At 32.0% G+C, this 22707-nt stretch overlaps 1 pseudogene across 1 annotated transcript in view; it reads left to right on the forward strand.

Moving 5' to 3' along the window:
• LOC118193615 (selenoprotein M-like) overlaps positions 1–20158 on the forward strand; it is a 50480-nt pseudogene extending 30322 nt beyond the window's left edge. Inside the window, exons 3-4 of the transcript XR_015040406.1 lie at positions 2834–2912; positions 18765–20158. The product of XR_015040406.1 is annotated as a selenoprotein M-like (transcript). The remainder of the gene's footprint in view (positions 1–2833; positions 2913–18764) is intronic.
• Positions 20159–22707: the final 2549 nt, after the last annotated feature.

The following is a 22707-nucleotide window of genomic DNA, read 5'->3' on the forward strand; positions in this document are numbered from 1 at the left end:
CCATTGCTCGCTTTGAAATCCTTGAGTTTGTTAATCAAAAATTCGTTAAAGTTTTACAAAATTTGAAATAGATCATAAAACAAATATCAAATTTGGGCATTCACATGCCCATATTCACAGTAGGATTACGTCATTCAAAATTCAATGGCTCTATGTACCATTGTTTTATCATAATGCGAGAAATATCCATACATTTATGCAGTCCACCAGCGGCCAACCGGTAATATCGCTGAACACTGGTAGTTCGGTCCCAGGTTCGAATCCCGCAAACGGGCTGGCTGCATGGGCGTTTTCGTGGTTTTCCCCATGTGTAACGTGTATACAAGCCAGTTTCCCTTAGAAAGTCCTCCACGAAGGCATCCCTTCCCTTAGGCTAGATAGCCCTAGTGTGCTTTGCCGTATTCTCAATACACACACCATACATTCATGCAGATTTTTCATTATTTAATTTCTTCAAGTATAATGCAGGACTCTAACATTTGGTGGCAGCAGTTTGAATAGTGCAACGGACATTTATAGTGAACCAATGCAAAATTGCAAAATGAAAACAATAGTCCTTGGACTAATAATTGAAATCATGGTTGATGTTGTGGATAGTGTTGGTATGTAGAATGTATAATTGCATAGGTGCAGTCATATACAATTTTTATGACTATCTTTAGAAGCATAGTCTGATTTGCACATATTTATAAGCACAATTTGCACCTTTTGTACATCTTAAGACAATGAACAGAAATACAGTGTATAGCATCTAAGACAAATACAGTGGATAATAGAGAGAAGTGAGCTGTTGCATGTTAGCTGGAAGCAAGCAGGGAAGTACAACACATTCCAAAGAAACCCTGGAAGAGAGGCAAAACGTTATGTTTCTTTAAAAAGTTTTTACTTCATTTCAAATGTCATTTGACTCAAGGTATATTCTGAAAGTTTGGCGATTTCTACTATGGTTCATTGCACTAATATTATAAGCACCTTTTACTTCTACCATTTACTTAAAGGGAACCTTTTGTAAGATCTAAACTGGAGGATGAGCTTATTTTCAGACATGGTTTTTTCTTCCTTAGTCCCCCCCCTTCTTACTTAAATCAGCATGTTTTTAAGTTTTTTATTATATGTATTGACCACCTTCTTACTTAAATCAGCATGTTTTTAAGTTTTTTATTATATGTATTGAAGTATACATGCATTAAGAGGAAAAAAATTACAAAATTTTAAACAAAATTTCAGTGACTATGCAGATCTACTTTCTTATTTGCGACATCTCTTCAGAAAAGGGCCAGAAGGTGTGTATGCAATAAAAATAACAAAAACAAAAAGAAATCCTATTCTATTATTTTTATCTATTAACTTTTCACAATTTTACACAGTTGTCCTTTTAGTTCTACACAGTATTATATTTTTCAATGTTTTATCTAATATTTTAATTCTCTAAAATCCTTTTCTGCTCTGATGTAAATTATTTTCAATGTTAACTTTTTTATTTCTGTCAGGGTCTTAAGTGTTTGAAGATAATTGTTTACTGGATACTATCAGCCCCTTTAATTGCTCCACTAATGTGAGACATTTTGTCAACAGCTGCACAATAATTGTCCATTGTTTGCATCTGTGCATGCTTGGAACATTATGACATGTGTTTTATTTGACATTTAAAGAAAAAGAAACAACAGCTGATAATTTGAACCACCTTAAAAAATTGCAGATTTTAACAATTTGTATATCTGCATTGGCAGTAAATTATATCATTCTCAACATTGACTGCTGCTGATTATCTAATGTGCCTTTGCAGTACAGTACAAAGTCTTTAATCTGGACCTCAAAGCTACAAACTTTCTGTGCATGCGCATAATACCTTTACATATGCGCGTTTAATGTATAATGGACAGTATAAGCTATGCTAAAATTATCTAATTATCTATTTCAGTTAATGTTGCAGATTGCGTTGTTCCTTAATCTTCTAATTGGATCCGGCTTATTATTTTTTGCAGACTGTTAGAGCAATTTTATAAAAAGTAAATTTGAACTTTCGATTATGTCAAAAAGAGTTTCCGATTTTGGAGCTGCCAAAGGATCTACAAAGCAAAAGCATGTTTCGGTGTTCATCAAACAAAAATTGCTGCAAAAAATGGATAAAGGCATAAAGAAAGTGACGGAGAGGTTAGTGAAAAAGAAAAAATTTCGATTGACAAGTTAGTCGGTATTCTCGGCACAGCAATTACAGGACTTGAACAGTGGAACTTTGTAACTGAACAAGAAATTATGTCTGTTTATAGAATTAAAGAGAAAGTATTGGCACATAAAACAAAACAACTTAAACAACTTACATTGAAAGAAAGGTTTAATAAAGTAAACAAATAAATATTAAGCTGCTTCTCTTTTTTTTTTTTTTTTTTTTTTTTTGTGTGTGTGTGTGTGTAAATTTTGATACTCTTTAGATCATAATTGCTCTTTATTTCATAAATTACGGTTTCATATTTTTAATTTTATAATTTCTGCATGCCATCTTACCAGATTTAAATTGACGATTTATAATCCGGAAAAACCCATAATCCGGAATCGCTGAAGCCCTGACGAATCTGGATTAAAGACTTTGTACTGTATATATTTTGCATGGAAATTTCTTCTGTTGAACTTGTCAGTATAATTTTATCTTGCAACCCTTCCTTTCTTCTACTTAAAATTGTTTTTGTCACTCAGTGTTATGAATATCAACATTAAATTTTTTGAGAGGGATATTGCTTAGTAATATTTTATATGAATTTGAGTCATTTTGGTAAAGAGTTTATTTCTTTTATGGAAATTGTATTTTCATGCTAATTAATCTTAACTGTGTAAGTCATAATGCTGATTTTAAGCAAATAAGTGGAGCAGTCCCAGAACTAATATTTTTAAATAGAGATGGTGAAGAAATTGAAGTAAGTAATTTTTATATTTATGCTTTTAAATATAAAGTTATATTTTAATGTACACTTGTTTTTAATGCATAGTGTAGAGATAGAATGATTAAAGCTCTTTGAATGTGCTGTTTCCCTGCTGTTAAAAATATGTATAATTTTACTTTTATTTTTAGAAGTAGTTTATGAAGTTGCAAGAAAATATGTTAGAAAATTATGTATACTAATTTTTTTAATACTGTTAAAAATTTTAATACACAAATTAAGCTCTAAAGCATAGTAGTGAATGTTTAAAAGCATGTTGAAATCAAAGACTGAGGTCATAATGACTGCATTTTTTTTATTATAAAGGATCATGAATTTATCTCTGAAAATAAATCAACTAACCTTACAAGGGATGTGTGTGTTTGAGTAAAAAACAGGTTAAGTATGTTAGGAGGGAGGAACTTTGATTCTGCACAATGATTTCTTTTACACGATAATGCTAGACGCCATACAGCGTTATCTGTACAACATTATCTTGCTGACCATTCAATTGCAGTGATAAATCACCCACCATATTCTCCAATCTTTACTGGAAGTTATTTTGAAAGAGATAAATTTATTTACAGTAATCTTCTCTTATTTATGAGAAATTGTCCAGTTATTTTATGTACGGACCTTATAAATTCAATCTTTTAGATACGAGTCTAATTTACTGATAGTCAAAAGACTGTTGCTGCAAATAGGAAGTGATTTCTTAAATGGGGACAGCACTAAAATAAGAAACCTTATTTTTTTAATTACCTTAAAAGGATTCAAGCACCACTCAAAAAGGGGGGGAACGTAATATTTACTGACCTGTCACCATCATTCCAAAATGTAATGGATGACAGCTGCAGGTAAAATTATTAAATGATCACAATGACTGCAGCCAGTCTACAATTAAAGTAGACATCTGGTTGTGTTTCTGTCTTATAGCATGAGTGAACATTGACAATGAGATTTTTAACACAATCCAAAAGCATATGGTTTTGCATGTTTGTTCTTTAAGAGCTTTAGTGACCCAGACAATAAAATTGGTCAAATACATCCATTACAGTGTAATAAAGACCTAGTGTGTGACAAGCAAATGAGACAATTGTTATCAGCAAGGTATAATTTAAGAACATGTGGGTAGTTGCATAATAGACTGAGAGTTGAATAAAAAGGATCTTAAAATGGAATGCAGTGTTCAGAAGTTGCTAGCAGTATACAATCATGGATGCACAATACATGTTCCTCGCTAACTGTACTATATATTTGAAGCTTCTGTAGCTGATTCTGTTCTTATTCAGTCTTAATCCTTCATCACATATACCCTTTTATATTACATTTCTAAATGCACCGGGTCAATTTGATGGTAATTTTTACACTAGCTTCTCAGTGAGATAATGCATTTTAACCCCCCAAAAAATTATACCTAAATAGATTATTTGGATACTTTTTTAAGTGTCAGTATGTATTATTTGTTTTAAAAGTCAATTTTCAGAGGGGGGGGGGACTAATTTAAACTTTTATTTTGTATCCCTTTTCAGCATTCATCCTTTTTCTGCCATTTTGAAACATTTAATACATACAGTTAACAATATGTTACTTTCAAAAAAGTGTTTAAATAACATTAAAATGAAAATTTTTAATCGGGTTTATATTGGAAAATTTTGAGTAAAAAGTGCTTAAATTTTGAAATTTAAGAAATTTGGAAAATTTTGAGTAAAAAGTGCTTTCACTTAAGCATTCATGTTCATTTGAGATTTATTTAATTTTCTTTCTTTATTTTTCTTGTTAATTATTTAATTTTCTTGTATTTAATTTTGTGGGGGTAAAAAATTTGTTGATATAATGAATGAATGGGTTTTACACAATGATTTATCACATTCTTTACAAACAGATGAAATCTTTCAGTCTGGTTCTTTTGGACACTCTTCACATTGATGACAAGTTGGAAATTTCACCAGTCTATCATCTGGAAAATTTAGAATCCATGTTCTCGGATCTCTTAAGAAGATATTACTTTACTGAGTCAACAGCAAGTTACTTAAAATAGTTTCGTTGGGACAAATGATTGGTTTCATTGTGGAATTTATAGATAGTATAAGAATATATGCCTGTGATATTTAGTAAACTGAAGAAAATTGTCAAAGGTCAACGATAACTTTTTCTTGACACTAAATATACACTGGTTATCATAAATTAAGGAAAAATCACGATTACTGAAAAAGTTACATGTAGAATTTTATGAAACTTACCCGCAATATACAACACATAGTAAGGTATCAAATAACATAAAAAGAAATTACCAGTCAAATATGGTTGTATAGAAATTAGCACATGTATAAAATGAAAAAAATCGAAGGTGTCAGTTTGCTATAGGAAAAGTACTTTCAATATGAAATATGATCGCCTCTAAAAGCAATATCAGCACATACAGCGATATGTGATGCTTTCAATTATGTGGTCTGTCAGTTCTATAGGAAGTTAGAGCCATTGCTCTTGCAAAGCAGTTGCAAGCGCGACAAGGGTCTGAGGGGGCAGATTGAGAGCAGTTAGACGTCTCCCTAAAGCATCCCAAATGTGCTTGATAGGATTCAAGTGCGGGTATCGAGCTGGCCACTCCATGCGCATAATTGTTTCCTGTTGAAGATAATCATCTACGATGTGAGCCCTGTGTGGTCTTGCGTTGTCGTCCTGTAACAGAAAAGCATCACCTATTGCCCCGGCATATGGGTGCACATAAACATCAAGGATGTCAGCTCTATAAATCTGAGCATTCACAGTTCCCCTTGGAAAGACATGGGGGTCTGTGCGTCCACCCAAAGAGATGCCACCCCAAACACAGACACTGCTCCTTCCGTATGCATCTCTTTCACGGATGTTTGACGGATGATAATAGGTTCTAGGTTCTCTCCATATCAAATAATGCCTACTATTGCTTTCTAGACTAAACCTGGACTCATCCGTAAAGAGCACAGCCCTCCACTGATCAGGCGTCCAGTGGACATATTGTCGTGCCCACTGAAAGCGGTCCCTCCTATGGCGTGACGTGAGCGGCACACAAATGGCTGGTCGCCTCGCATACCTTTCTTTAGGGACTTCATTTTTATTCATCCTAATTGTACCTGCAGCTGTAATTTTTTTTAATAGCAAATCTAATGCTAAAATGGGAGTCGATAAACCAGTTATCCATACTTATATTACAAATACTTTGATTAATTAGAGCAATAAATATCTTCATGACATGATTTGGTTTATTGCTTGCTTTAAAAGGTTACCACACCCCCACACACCTTCTACGCACAGTTGACATTGACACCAAGAAGCCTTCTACGCACAGTTGACATTGACACCAACCTTCCGTTGGCTGCAGCAAGGGAGGATCTAAGAAGAGTCGGAGTAGCGGTTCTATCTATTCCTGTGTGCACATAATGTCAAATATCGGTCATCGGCGCTCGTCGTAGCAGTTGGCTGCCCTTGGCTGAACCTCCTAGATGCCGAATCTGTGGTTTCAAATTGCCTCCTGATCAAATCTGTGGTTGCAAAGTCTATGAACAACAGAAGGACTCACATTTAGCCATTTGGCCACTTCTGTTTGACTTTGTCCTGCCTCTAATCTCCCAATGGCTCTCCATCACAGTTCTGCAGGCAAATGATGCCTGGAGATCATTGTTATGAATTGGCTATCTCAGATTTCTGATATCACTATCACAGTGAAATATGTGGGCTTGCTCTCAAACATGGACTTTTATGCTCCTTGCAGATGACGTTTTCCGAGTGCAGCACCACTAATTTGCATATTGGAGATTTACTCAGCTACTCTTACTTGTCAACATATTCAAATTTTACACGGTTTGGCTTATTTTTTTGGGAGTTATCGCTATTTTTGTGATTTTTCCTTAATTTATGATAAGCAGTGTATTATCCACATCTCATCCACAGTATCTATTCCTCCTTTGGTCAAGGTGTAAAAGGTAATCATTTCAAGTTTACATAAATCACCTTAAGTCAAATTGATTCTGCAATCCAAAACAAATGGAGATAACACCAGGACAGATTTTCATTTTTTAGGAACATGTGAAAAAGCAGTTTTTACTCATAAAATCCAAAAAGTGAGAAATGTGCAGTCCTTGACTTAGGAGGTAAAAATTCTTTAGGGACTTCATTTTTATTCATCCTAATTGTACCTGCAGCTGTAATTTTTTTTTATAGCAAATCTAATGCTAAAATGGGAGTCGATAAACCAGTTATCCATACTTATATTACAAATACTTTGATTAATTAGAGCAATAAATATCTTCATGACATGATTTGGTTTATTGCTTGCTTTAAAAGGTTCACTATGTTGTTGTCCATCATTCCCGATTATGTGTGTAAAAAAAGCAGGCATACTTCATATAGTACAGGCACTATATGAAAACTCTACCATATTTCTCTTTTTTGTTCTTGATGTATTGTGAAACTGTCATCTTCCATGAAATGGTTCAAGTTTCTTATTGATAGTATAATACTTATAAATGCAATACACTTTTTTAAGATTATTAACTATTTTTTCAAAAAAATGTTTCTTATTAGGACTAGTCTATCAATTTCTTTTCTCACTTGATGATTAAATGTATGTTATAGAATCTCAAATGTTGAAGGAGGAAATGAAAATGGTTGATTGATATCATAGCTGGCAAAATTTGCATTCATGTTCCATTCATTGATGAAAAATCTTTAGCATTCGAGTGTGCAGCTCTCATAATGCCAGCATAATAAAGTAATTTCGTTTCTGCTTTGTTGGTTGACAGTGCATCTGTTTTGCGATTAAATTTTGTTTTGATTTATTCAAAATTCATGCATTTGATAATAACATTTACAATATCATTGTTAAAAAGGACTAAAAAATTTCTATAATACCTGTCTGAGATCTGTAATTTGGCTTTACATAGGGTAAATATAACATAGTTTTTGATCTTCTTCACACATTTGTCAGGGGAGGTCTTGCCATCCACATAGTTCTGTCTTTGTTGCCAAAATAATATTTGTTATTATTATATCTGTCGCATTAAATTTGAATTCCCTAAATCCATTTCTTGTTCACTTTCAGAAAGCTTTAGATGAATCAGAGCTTCCATTAGTTTTGCTTTTTATCGAAAAATTTGCAAGATCTCAGAGCCTCTGCTGCTTCCATTCATACTCAGTCAGATTCATAATGTAAAATGACTGCAGAATGTGCAGTGGGTAAAACTGACCCACACCCACACTCACATCCCCCCCACACATTTTTTTTTTTTTTTTTTTTCAAGTTTATTTTCCTTAAAACACCTTACTTACTAGACATCCTTCTTACACCTTACTCACTAGATTATACAGCAAAGTACCGAAAGTGACAGGTGCAAGTTTTCAGAAATTCATAAAATATCTGCAAGCAGTAGAAAACATCATGTCAAAAATATACGGTGCATGTGTTAACAGGTTAAAAAATCATCGTTGCAAACTTTGTACCACCCATGAGTAAGCTGAATGTTTTGCCATGGGGTGGAAAACATATGTGTTGAAGTTAAGAATCAAATTCTTTGTTATGCTACTCTGAGCAGAATATTCTTGTTTAGTATTAACAATACAGAGCTGTGCTTCCCCTTTGCGTGGTCAATGTTGTGTAAAGGCTCGTTTCCACTACTGCATACGAACGCGTTGTGTCAATTGAGGACACGCCTATGGCATCTGTATAAGCATTTCCACTGCCACGTATCCGTACATTATTTTCACTTTCCACCGCTAGGTGTCACTGTAATATTTTGCCGCCAAACAACCAGTTCGCGAGTTTCGACGCTGAACATCTGAATTTTTCCCGCTCAAGCGAGTATTGTTTGTTTTGGATTTGATATGGATCCAGACGTAAAACGCAGAAAAGTTTTGTTTACTGAATTGCATGTTATTGGCAATTTTTATTTCTGCTTATGAACTGCGCTAGCAATTTTTATCTTACTTATCTAAAACCTCTTATTATCTATCTTTTTAACCTTACTTATATAAAAAAAATTTTTAAATTTACTTCAGCTTCTATGCAATTAGTGATGTTCATAATATGCTTTATAACCTTACTCATCTAGCAATGCTAGCAATTTTTAGATGAGTAAGGTTATAAAGCATATTCTGAACATCACTAATTGCATAGAAGCTGAAGTAAATTAAACATTTTTTTTTTTTTTGCATTTCTAGAAGCCTTAAATATTAATGAAATAATATATATATTATTAAAACTAAAATGTACTGTTACTAAAAAATAAGAAAATAAATAAATAAAATAAAGTTAAACGAATTAAAAAATAGTTGGTACTTTAAAAATACAGAGCAACTGTAAAGAAAGGTTCACAATATTTACACACAATTTGCTATGCTTGTATACCGCTGACTTCAGGGTCATAGCTGGATAATTTATTAGAAATCTCGTTTGTTTTAAACTTCACTATGGGCAGTTATATTTTATACAAAATCCATAAAACATTATTTTTGATTTAAAAATTTTTAATTCATATCTCTTTTTATAGAAGTTATAAAAATAAGCTTTTTCTCTTTATATATATGCACACACATTAGATAAAGAAAATGGAAATATTTAATTAATTAATTCCTGTTCTTCTACTGGAGAGGACTGAATTTGAAAGCAATTATTATAGTAATTTTTTGTTAAAAAATGATTAGGGCATTAATACTGTCTCGCGTTATTTGGTAATGAAAATTTAGAGCCGTAAACATTCCAAAGTCTGAGCACATGTATGTACATTCACATAAAAGTGAAACGAATATATATAATGTGCAGGGTTTCAAAAGAATAAATAGTAAAGTTAAATTAAATTTAAATAATTCTCTTGCGCCATTGCTGCAAGGAATTAAATTTGAATTTAACAAACATTCTCTATTCGTAAAGAGGAAATTTAAATGAAATTTAATGCAAACAAATAAATGATTAATTATTGCTGCGAACTAATCTACAATACCATTTCAATTCTGAGAGCATATGTAAATCAAGTGCAAGTATCAAAATCCGTGATTAAATACATAATTCCAAAAATTTATTTAAATATTTATTTTATGTAGCCTATTATTCACTTATGCATTTTTATAAATTTTTTAGGATTAATAAATTTTTGGAATTACAGTCAAAAGTCGTTAATCTGGACACCCATAATCTGGAATGATCTATAATCCGCACCTCAAAGCTACAAACTTTATGCGCATAGGCGTTTACACATGCGCGTAATACCTTTATGCATGTGCATAATACGTTTACGCATGCGCATTTAATGTATAACGGACGGTATAAGCTAAGCTAAAATTGTCTAATTATCTATTTCAGTTAATGTTGCAGATTGCGTTGTTTCTTAATCTTCGAATTGGATCCGGCTTATTATTTTTTGCAGACTGTTAGAGCAATTTTATAAAAGTAAGCTTGAACTTTCGATTATGTCAAATAGAATTTCAGATTCTGGAGCTGCCAAAGGATCTATCTACAAAGCGAGAGCATGTTTCGATGTCCATCAAACAAAAAGTGAAATTGCTGCAAAAAACTGATAAAGGCATATCCTTTGTTTTTCTAACCATTCCAAAATCTGTTTATCAATTTCACTCTGCTCTGCGGGAGGGTGGCATCACGGCGCGCAATGAACTGGAAGTTGATCTGTCAGCACTATCCTTATCTTCAGAGCAGATGTTTTTATTTTATTCGGCTTATAATTCCTTACTAAATGTAGTATTTCATCTCGATGTACTCCGTCTTTGATATGATTTAAATCAAGTTCCTCGTCATTATAAATATCACGAATACACATCAAATAGTTTTCTGGTTGCAATTTTCTAATTTTGACTATGCGTAATGTATGCTTTACGCATGCACACTTTGAAAGAAATGTTTAACAAATAAATATTAAGCTTTTTTTTTTTTGTAAATTTTGATACCCTTTAGATCACAATTGCTCTTTATTTCATAAATTATGGTTTCATATTTTTAATTTTATAATTTCTGCATGCCATCTTACCAGATTTAAATTGATGATCTATAATCCGGAAAAACCGATAATCCGGAATAGCCGAAGTCCCGATGAGTCCGGATTAAAGACTTTTGACTGTATATATTTATTCATGGATTTTGATACTTGCACTTGATGTACATTTGCTCTCAGAATTTAAATGATATTGTAGATTAGTTCGCAACAATAATTAATCATTTATTTGTTTGCATTAAATTTCATTAAAATTTAATTAACTTTAAATTCTCTTTTTACGAATGGAGAATGTTTGTTAAATTCAAATAAATGTGTACAGGGTATGCTTTAAATTTGTATTTCAAAATTTTTTGCGGGGATAATTTAAATAAATAGATTTAAATATTTTTAAAAATATTTTATTTTTTAAATAAATAAATAATATAAATTAAATTTAAATAAAACATTATATTTAATGCATATAATAATAGAAATAAATTATAAAACACGAATATAGATCAAATTGGAACAAAAAGCTAAAAAAGTTGCAGACAGTTTGGAAAAAGGCGTATGGGATTCGAACTCACGACCCCAAAAGTTAAACCTTCTTACCATCCGCTTTACCATTAAGCTAGTATCACACCATAATAGTATGCATAATGTGGCTTATATAAATCATCAAGTAAATCAATTCTTAAAACTAAATTTTTTGGTCTTATTTCAGTGTGCTATCCTCTAAAAAGTTCACCAGAGTTTGTTCTTCAGCTTCTAGTACATTTCTTACAAAAAACATTATCTTTTAAGGTGGAGTTCCGATTGAAGTTAAATGGGCTGCTAAAAATATATTTCATGTGCTTACAAATATATGTTAGCCAAAAAGGTATATTTATAAATAGAGAAATACAGATTTAACATACTCTTTAATGCAGTGGGATATTTAAAAGGCTATCAAATTTAATTTATAATTACATTTTTAGTTTTTACCTGTTTCAAAAGAAAAAATAGCAAATCTTTTAGTGCCATATCTGGTTTGCTATAGCAGTTTGATACAGACATTCATTTTCATTAAAGGTAAATGTGTATGCAGAACTAGGAAATAATTGTCAGGACAAATTTTGCTATTTCATGGACTTGGAATTATAATTTTTGCCACTGATTTTCTTGAACGCCAGATTTTCTGTGCGAACAAGTACTGTAGTTGCAGTTATTTTATTTTTCTTATCTTTTTTTAACTAAATTCAACTGATTGCTGTCTTTTTCAGCACGCAGATTTCTTGCTATAATGTTAATTCAGAAATAAGTATATTTTCACAAAACATTCTTTCCCTAAGCGAGCATTCGTTGCTACTTCTGCCGCCATTAATTTTTGGTGACAACACCTGATTGCTCCTTTTTTATCACGTGACCCCAACGCATCCGCTGACATATGGATAGAAGTTGAACATTGTTGAACTCCATCCGTACGTCGTCCGTCATCGCACATCGACCGGATTGCAGATGTCAATCAAAGTGAATTCGCTCGCTGATCGGAGAAATGCATAGACACCGCAACGCATACACAGTAGTGAAAACGGGCCTTAACTCACAAATACATTGAAATTAAGAATGATCAGGAAAAATATAAATGCTTTCCAAAAAAAAAATCAACAAAAAATTGTATCTTTTCAAATCAGGAAAGTAAAAATAATAGTAATAATAATTAATGAAGTATAGATAAATCCTCTTAAATAATAAAAAATTTCATATTTTAAATAGTTACTAATAAAGTTACCTTTCTTAAAAAGAAAGAAATGCAGATTTACATATATTGTAATTTTTTCTTTGTAAAAAGTGTTGTATTCACTTTAAAACTGGTGTAATTTTAACAGCTTCTAATTTTTCTTTTTGCTTGTTAATGAGCTGTTTCATTCTTCTCTTTAGAACTGTAACTGTTACCACTCTCTTTTGACATGCAGATGCTTGGAAAGAAAGTGGATATTTTATTAATAAAAATTTGATTTTAGATAGTGGTCGAAAATGCGCAAAGCTGTTCATGATGCAGTAGCAGCAACAGGAGATGGTGTAGTAGCTGGTAAACAGATACCATTCTTTGAAACTTCCTTGTAGTATTATTTAAATGTTATGGAAGAAAACATGTTACTCAGTGTAAAGAAATTAAAAGGGGGGAAGGAAAGAAAGAAATAAAATGCAGAATTGATAGTCTATTATGAAAAGATGCAACAATAAATTTATTTAAAAATCTCTCTGTATTGTTAAAATAGTTTAATAAAAAGATAGCTTTGGTATTAAAGAAACACTTTATTCAATTTATAATTGAGATGAAAAAAAGAGAAATTTTAAAACTGCTTATCCTTCAAAGAACCTCCTTTTAGGAATATAGCATTTGTGTGGCTTGCCATATCCAAATAACTTAACCTACATTGATTTTCTCAGGAGTTTTGAAAATTTGTAGGATTATGTAAATTGTAACAAATTGAATGTAAAGATAGATAGCAATGTGTAAAGAATTTCCAAATTTGCTCTTTTAATAGGCCATATCATGTAATTATGGGTCTTTACAACTCTTAACCACCAATGCAAGGCAAGCATACTATTTACTGGTGAACACAAAACTAGCATTTTAGAAGTCATTAAATGTGAATCAGTTGTAAATCTTACAACAGTGATTTCCTCTGAGATATCAAACAGAAGCATCTGTATACTATACAACTCATGTATTGGACAAGTTTAAGAAGGCTGACTGTTTTTGTGATGTCAAACAGGCAGGACTGTTGGAACTGACAGCTGACAATATAAATCCTCTTTTTGTTGATGCCCAGTTTCTGTATTTTTGAAAGACAATTTATGCTGTATCTCAAAACCACAGTAAACAAATATTTAAGAATTTGTGTGAAACAAATATTTAAGAATTTGTGTGTGTAAATAATAAAACCTGATTCATGAATTTCAAGGTTCTCGTGGTATTAATTCCAAATAATTTCTGTATGAAAGATGAATGTATGTTGAATAATATTCAACAATTCAGGAATTAACTGATACTTTAATTTTGTCAATTTAATCATAGGCTATAGAAAAAGACCTCATTGGCGATCACTGCTATAATTTTTGTAAACTCCAGAAAGAATTGTGAATTACCTGCTAAAATATACTTAATCCTTCTCTCCAATACTGATAGCTGTTTTTCATCTACTCTTCTTCTTCTCTCTCTCTCTCTCTCTTTTTTTTTTTTTTTTAAAGCATCTGTGTTTATCCTATCCCAGTGTGCTTTACTTTTTATCATGAATATTTTAGAAGTGATAGGTGATAGAACATTCTTTATCTCATGTCAGTGATCAAGAAAAAATAAATTTTCCATTTAATATGATAAAAAAAAATTCCACTTGAAAGCGACGTTAACGTTCTTGTTTTTCAAACAATGAGGATTCTAAGTTAAATTTCCAAAATATTTTTGCATTTGTAAATAAAATAACAATTTAGAATTTTTTTTTTTTTTTTTTTTTTTCCAAATTTTAGTTTTGGGAATTTATATTATTTCTTTATTAAATGGTACTCATCATACTTTGGTCAAATAGAGATATTGAAAATTTTTATTGAAGAATATAAAGCTTAAAAAAAGATAATTTATAAATAAACTGCTGCTTCGTCATTATTAGTTTGTTTTCTATGTATTAATTTTTTATTGTGCTAAAATTATTCAGAATATTAGTATTCTCTTTTAATAGTCTGTAAAATCATGCCAGCTTAAATTTGATTAAAAATTCCAGTCCTCATCTGTTAATGAACATCTGTTTTTTTTTTTTTCGTTTGGAATTCAGTTGTATACCTACTTTCAAACTTTAATCTCTTTAGAGTTCCAGTTTACCATTAGATCATGTGCTGAAGAATGATGCTGTGATGAAGAATGATAATCCCAAAAATTGACAATGGGATTATCATTCTTCATCACATGCTCATACAAATCCACTTTTGTGGAGGGGGGCAGAAAGAAATGTTTTAGTGTTTCACTGATTCCACATTCTTATATTATGCATCGCTAGATCTGGCTAGATTACTAGCATCACTAGATTACCATTTTGCTGTCTTTAAAAAAGCCTAGCAGCATTTAAGTTGATTTGCAATTTCTTCACTTTTTTTTTTCTCCAAATATACTAATGTTATTGTGATGTTATCAGGTTTATGGTATTGTTATAAAATTATGTGAAATGAAAGCATTTATCTTCCTATTTTCTTGTTTTAAATTATATAACTTCCTCATCTGACAATTTTTTTCAACAAAGTTTTTGTCAAGACAACCTGGAAATGTGCTGTGAATTGGCAGTTGTAAAATGTATCAAGGATTGTCAAACATTATTTGCATGTGGTTTAATAAAATTTGCATGATAAAATGAGTAAAAATCAACATTGCCAGTATTTTTAGATCAGCTTATTAGAAGAATATATTTTTGTGTATTAAAGAATTATGAATGTGAAATATTTAAGCATTTTGTCATGTGGGTGTGATTTTATAATATCTCATGGTGAGAAAAATCAAATAAAATAAATATCAAATATTGAAAATTTGGTAAAGAATTATGAAAGTAAAATACTTAAACATTTTGCAACATAAGTGTCTTGATTCAGATGTAGCAAAAAAATATTGAAGAACTTCTGTCATTCTTAGTGATATGGCAAATGTTCACCAAAAAAGACCTGATAAGTATTTGTTTTCTCCGTTTTTGTTGATGGAAGTAATGAAAATGATTACAAATGTATTCAATTATTGCAACCTATTTGAATGAGGCAGAGGGCGAAATAAAAATAGCTCTTTTGTGTTCTCTAAATTTAGTTGGTGATTCAACTGTTAGAATGTTTTTGTGTTGATTATAATGGATTGAGTAAATTAAATATTCTTATAACTGCTGTTTCTTTATGTGCAGATAATTCATAATTATACTGGGTCATAATGAAAGGTGTGGCAACCTTTCTGAAAAACACTGAAAGGAATCTCTCATTATAGGTTGCCATGTCACTTAGTAAATCTAGCAGCAGAAAAGCAGCTCCTACATTACCAGTAAACATATATCATCAAATTTTAGCGGATTATTCTATTACTTAAAGGAAAGGGCTAAACAAAAAGAGAGCTTTAAAACTTTCCAGTAGTATTTCATGGAGAAGAAATAAGAAGAGTGCTAAAGTGCAAGTACATGAGGTGGCACCAACTGCCTCTCACCTTTGTAAAATGGCAGATATAAATGTGGTGGTAATGATCTCATTCAACTTAAAATCTTACTGACTGGAGTAGAACTGTCTTGAGCAATAAGTTCTGCTTTAAGCTATGCCTTGATGGCAAGTGGAGAAGTATCTAAAGAAGACAGCAGTGAATATTGACCTATTGCATGACAATAGGGAATTATGGTCTGAGAGGAGGGGCCATTTCTGTTGTGTCTAGTGGTGTGGGTTCAGTGAAATGCATGGCGCAACCAAAACAGACTAGTTCACGGCACAAACATTTATTTCTAACTAACTCATAAGACAGCAGCAATGCGCTGTTTATGCAGTTACATTACATTCTACTCTACTCTCGCACACAGAGGTTCTCGGGTACGAGAGTACTGATACTCTCGAAATCAGATGCTACAATTTCATATGATAGACTCCTTTTGTTGTCATTTGTGACATCTTACAGCATGATGTTATGTTGACCATATTCTATCCACCTGTTGCATTATTCTTCCTTTCAGAGTATCCCATGCCAACATAGCTACAGGATAATGGCCAACCACATGAGACAATCATTTCTACTGCTTATCTTCATACTTGCCAAATGTGTTGTATCTAGATTTCCATATTCCTCTCCATTTGGGATTTGAACTCAGCAATTAGAGAGAATTTGGCAAGAAATTGTGTAGGACGATATGAAGTTATGTCCCCTTCTGGGTGACTGGAAAAATGCTCACAGAATAATGCTCATAGGTGTAAATGCCCACAGGAAAAAAAGCCTAACTTAAAAATATGCTCACATAGATATATGCTCACATGGAAATAAGCCCACTGATAAATAAAATACGTAGAAATATCCTTAAATTAATCAATCAGTAATTAATCGATTTGAACATCGTACAGCTACTTGAATTTTTCAAAAAAAAATTTATTTAAACTACCAAAACATCTATGGTATATGCATATATCAAAAACTGTATAACTTGTGTATAGATTTAGTTGCTATATAAGATTAACAAATGGGCTGTTTTGAATTGGGAAAAAGAGAAGAGGAAGGAAGGAAAATGAAACAGAATATTCAGCGAAAAATTACAATTTTAATTGTTAAAAAAAATAATAGTAATTATAAGTTACAATATAAACATTTAGAAAAATAAGCAAATAGAAATAATTAATTTATTTAAATCATGTAAAAGACCTTGTTATATATAAATCATGTATATTTCGCATAAACTTTAAGGTATTTCTCCCGCCTTCGTGGTGTGGTGGTCTGCACACTGGGCACATATTCCAGAGGTCCGTGGTTCAATTTCCGGGAAGGCTTTGCTCATTTTTCACATCGCCTGCTTCCAAAATACCTAATGTCTCTACAGCGGCGCCCGAACTAAGAGGGTTGTGGATGATGATTCTCTACACCCAAGATTTGGTGATTTGATCCCCTAAAAACCCCAGTCACCCTTTAAAAGGAGGAGTATATAAGGTATTTTTCCCGCCTTCCTAGCATGCCTTCGTGGTGTGGTGGTCTGCACGCTGGGCGCCTATTCCAGAGGTCCATGATACGATTCCCAACAAAGGCTTTGCTCATTTTTTGCATCTCCTGCTTCCAAAATACCTAATGTCTCTACAAAGTTACTGAATATTAGCTAATATATGTAAATATCTAATTTTATCATCGATTTCTTCATAGTTTCTTACATGATTTGCGATTACCAAATGCAAATTTTCATATTTTTTTTATATTTTTACTTCAGCTAGTAATAAACGTTGACAGGCTAAATCTTTTTTTCAGTCCATCAAAAAAAAAAAAAAACCCACGTACTAGGATGTCTACAATTATATAATGAATTTAGTACCTTATGAAAGCTTTCGTAATAATTTGTTTTTTTAGGAGATTTTTCAAAGGCTGCTTCATAATGATGCCACACAATTGAAAACTGTGGTCTTCGAGAACTTTTTTTGGCTCCAAACTTAAATAACTCTATTCAGACATCAATTTCTATAGCTACACATCAAAAGTATGCAAAAATAGAGTAAATAAAAAACAAAAATAAACTATTGGTAGTTGTACGGGGGGGGGGGGCAGTGGTATAAAATATTACAGTACATGCAAAATTTTACTATAGTTTTCATTCTTTTATATACTGCCCCTGAGAAGGTTAATATGAGCATTTGTCCAATAATTTTTTCAAATGATCAAATAATTTTTCTTAAAAAAAATTCAAATAGGTGTACGATGTTCAAATCGATTAATTAATGTAAGGATATTTCTACTATTTTATTTATCAGTGGGCTTATTTCCATGTGAGCATATAGCTATGTGAGCCTTTTTTCCATGTGAGTATTCTTCTATATGGGCACATTTCTGTGTGGGCTTTTTTCCTGTGAGCATTATTCTTGTGGTTTTTTTTCCTGGAACCTCACTTCTGCCAAATAACAAAAATATAAATAAAGATGCCCTCAAAACACATAAACTTTTATATATACATGCAAAATGTTCTCAACAGCAGTCACATGTATATGTGTCATCTATGTTCATTAATTTAGCCCTGGCATTGTTACCTTGTTTTAAAATGAATAGAATATTTCACAATACTTTGACTTTTATTTTTATATTGTATGATTAGCAAAGGAGTTTCTGTGCATTAGTTTTAATTTGTGATACCAAAAGAATTAATTCATTATCATTTTTTAGAGAATTCCACTGAGTGAAAAAAGCCAAACTGAATGTAAACAATTACTACTTGATAAAGGATTTTACATGAAAAAGAGTGAAGATGAAGATGTCCCTGAAGAGTTTAAAGATGCTCCATATAACTCTCCACACTCTGAGTTGTAATAAAATACTCTTGTCCGAGAAAATACTCTTCTATTTTAATAAATTTAGAGTGTTCCTGTTTCATTAAAATATCAATATTATAATATATTATTTTCTTCAATAATGCACATTTTATAGCTTTTTCAATATAACCCAAATAATTTAAAGAAGTTTGTAAAAATTGTCATTAGCAGTATTAAAATATAAGGTTATAATTTATTTTCATTGTTTGATTAGTCAATTTTTGTATGTCAGCAAGTGTGTGAAATGCAAATGTGTGATCAATTATAGTAGAATTACCTCCTTGATCAAAGTGTTTCATTTTATTTAATTTTCTCTGAAGGAATATCTTTCCAAGGACTTCTAAACTTCTTTATCAAAATAGTCTTTGTATTGAATTGTATAAATTTTTAGATTGGTTGAGAATTTTAAAATTATGTTTCATGTTCATTATGTATTAAGTAAAGCAGGTTTCGTATAATTTAATATTTTTAATGAGATTTTTCTAAAAAATGATGTACTTACTATTAAAAAAACTTTGATTTTAAAGTATATTGATTATTATTTATAATTTTTGTATTGTTTTCAATTAACTTTATTGTTTAATTGAACAGTGTATTTAAATACATTTTATTTTGATCAATATAATTTTTATTACTTGATACATTTAGAAAGTGACATTTTAATGTTAATTTTTATGGCCATTGTGAAGAGCTATATGATGATGTAGATTTAAATATTATCTAGTCTGCATTTGATGCTTCTTGAAACAGTGTATCATAAAAAAAACCTGACTTAAAATGTCACATTTTTTCATTGAATAAGAATATATATTTATATGCGACAAATTTAATGGTTAAATGTATGTGTTCCACGAACATTTTATTGAAAGACCAATTATTACAGTATTTTTGTTTGATAAATAAATATGTAGTTCACAAAGAATTCTATTTTTTGAACAATTATATAAATGAAATAGTATTCAAATGATGCACTTTGTTACACTTATTATTTCAGCATTACTATTTTTATAATGTACTACATAATATAATCTTCAACCATATTATTTGTATAACAAATTAATGTCCAGAAACCAATTTTAAAGCATATCTGCCAAGCTGGTATATCAAGAAAAACATTTTTTAGGATGTGGTATGTTATATGATCCTAAACAAACTAGTACATGTATTATTAAATAACTGTGAACACCAGCAAGGTGAAATATGGCCACATGTTTGAAATAAATGTTGATGCCACTTACTCATATAAAATTTGAAATTCCATTTCTTCATTTCAAGTAAGATTTACATGCCTGAGTTTACATCAGTAAGATGATACTGAACATGTAACAAGTAATTGCAGTTGTAGCATGGAATTATTATCTTGAAGTTGTATGATATATATGCGAGCTACATATGGTTTTCGCAAATGAGTAGTACAGTTCTTATGCAAATAAAATGTAAGGTAAGCCAAAACTACTCAATGTCCCAAAGAAAGTGATTAATTTATTTCATTTCTTTTCACAAAGTTATTAGTAAACTTGAGTTGATAGATGTCAAAATGGGATTATTCCATATCTTGTTAGTTAAAAAACCTAATTATGTTATTCAAAAATGTTAAATATGCATATATATGTGGGGAAAGGCAATGACCATAGTTGATAACACACATTTATTACTATTTACAAATATAGATTACATTAGGATTACAATTAATGAAAATGGTATACGAGCGATCGAGCAACATCTGCTCCGCTCGCCAGTTAATCCTCGTCTTCTCTCGAAGGCGGGAAACACATGCTGATGCAATGCATACATCACACAGTAGGGGATTAGGGAATATCATGACAACATTTCCCACATTCGGCCATCATGACCGGACAGGTGACCTCGCCTGAAGCAACATAGTATATCATCAAATTAAAAAAATTATTATAATTTAGTAACATAGGTATGAGAAAAAATAATCTGTAGATACAAAGCTGAGGATACTTACACAAACGAAGCAAAAAAATAGATTAAACACACCACAGCAGTTAACTAAAAATAAAAAGAACATTAGTATGACAAAATGAATTAAAAAGTTGATATGAGGAAAAAAAATTATTAGAAAGTTCTCAGGTGTCATCTGTCCAAACACAGGAGGACCTATAATGCTGACAGTTGTATAAAAATCAAGTGATACGTTCAATATTGTTGGACCAGGGTTTCATGTATTCAGCACAAGTAGATGTTTTGGATGGTCCGTCGAAAAATGCACACTTTTCCACATCATATGTGTCATTTTGTTTGAGCCTGGTGACTTTATAAGGTCCGAGAAATTTCTGTTTGAGTTTTAGACCAGGGCCAAACTGAGTTCGTTTGATAGCCACGAGGTCATGCAGTTGAAATTTTTGTGCCTGTTTTCGTCGCAAATTATAAGTACGGCGATTTTCGTCTTGCACTTTAGAGATTTGCTGTTTTGCGTCCTTACGGAGATCGTCATGTTGCTGAATGAATGCAGATTTGATCTCCTCGTCGATTAGAGCAGCGATGTTTATGTCGTTTTGCGATTTCATTTTAGTCCCAAAGAGAAGTTCAAAGGGAGTAGAATTGATGCTACGTTGAAAAGTTTAATTAATAATTTGTTGCACAACGGGAACATGGCGGTACCATTGCTCAGGGTTGGTTATGGAGAGTTTAGAAAGGACAGCAATAATAATGGAGTTCAAACGCTCAACTTGACCGTTCGATCGTGGGAGGCCAGCTGTAATAAGAACGTGCTTTATTCTCTGTGTGTCACAATAGTTTGCAAATGCAGTGGATTTGAATGCAGGGCCTCGATCAGAGATAATCCGCAAAGGATTTCAGAAGACTGATCTTTGAGATTCCAGCCGACTGATAACTTCATCTGCGTCTGTAGACTTTGTCGGATAAAGGCACACGAATTTAGTAAACGAGTCTATAACTGCCAAAATATGTTTGTATTTCTTTGATGTGGTGGCAAGGGGACCTAGGTGGTCAATATGGTACGTGTGCTAGGGTGCGTCGTCTTTCTCAATGGGGTGCAGTAGTCCATCTTGTTTGCCACGCTTTCGATTATTGAGGATGCATGGGATGCAGTTATGGATACACCGCTCAATTTTTTCTTTCAGATTTGGGATAAAATATTCGCTGTTTAAAAGTTCTTGAGTGCGGATTACGGCGAAGTGGCCTCGTTCGTGAGCTGCTTTAATGACATTTGCCTGCATATCCTCAGGCACCACAAGTAAGTCAATGCCATTGACGTTTTTGTACAGGAGATTGTTCTTAACGAGAAAGTTATCATACAAAGGCGGCGTCTGAAGGAGTGCTTTAATAGCTGTAATATGCTCGTCGGTTTCTTGTGCTTTGCGAAATTGGAGAAGGACACTGTCTTGGATAGTCATGCAACGTGGACTGCGACTGAGGGCATCCACGTGAGCCATTTTTGAGCCGGTACGGTGCTCAATTTCGTAGTCAAAATCTTGGAGATATAAAACCCATCAGGCTATTCTCGAATTGAGTTCCTTTTTATTTAAAGTTTGTACAAAAGCGTTGCAGTCAGTGATAATTTTAAAATGTGTACCAAGGACGTAATACGGAACTTTTTTAAAGCTTCAACAATTGCAAGGACTTCGAGTTCATAACTGGTGTATTTACGCTCATTGTCCGATGTTTTCTTTGACATGTAGTAGACAGGGTGAAAGCTGTTATCGTTCATTGATTTTTGTAGTAGGACTGCCCCCAAGCCATCAATGGATGCGTCAGTATGAATTTCGAGAGGACTCTTTTGATTAAAAATACTTAAAACTGGTTGTTGA

The sequence above is a fragment of the Stegodyphus dumicola genome, chromosome 3 (assembly GCF_044657685.1).
Source record: "Stegodyphus dumicola isolate Sdum_Otavi_A_Nest chromosome 3, ASM4465768v1".
Classification (NCBI taxonomy): domain Eukaryota; kingdom Metazoa; phylum Arthropoda; class Arachnida; order Araneae; family Eresidae; genus Stegodyphus; species Stegodyphus dumicola.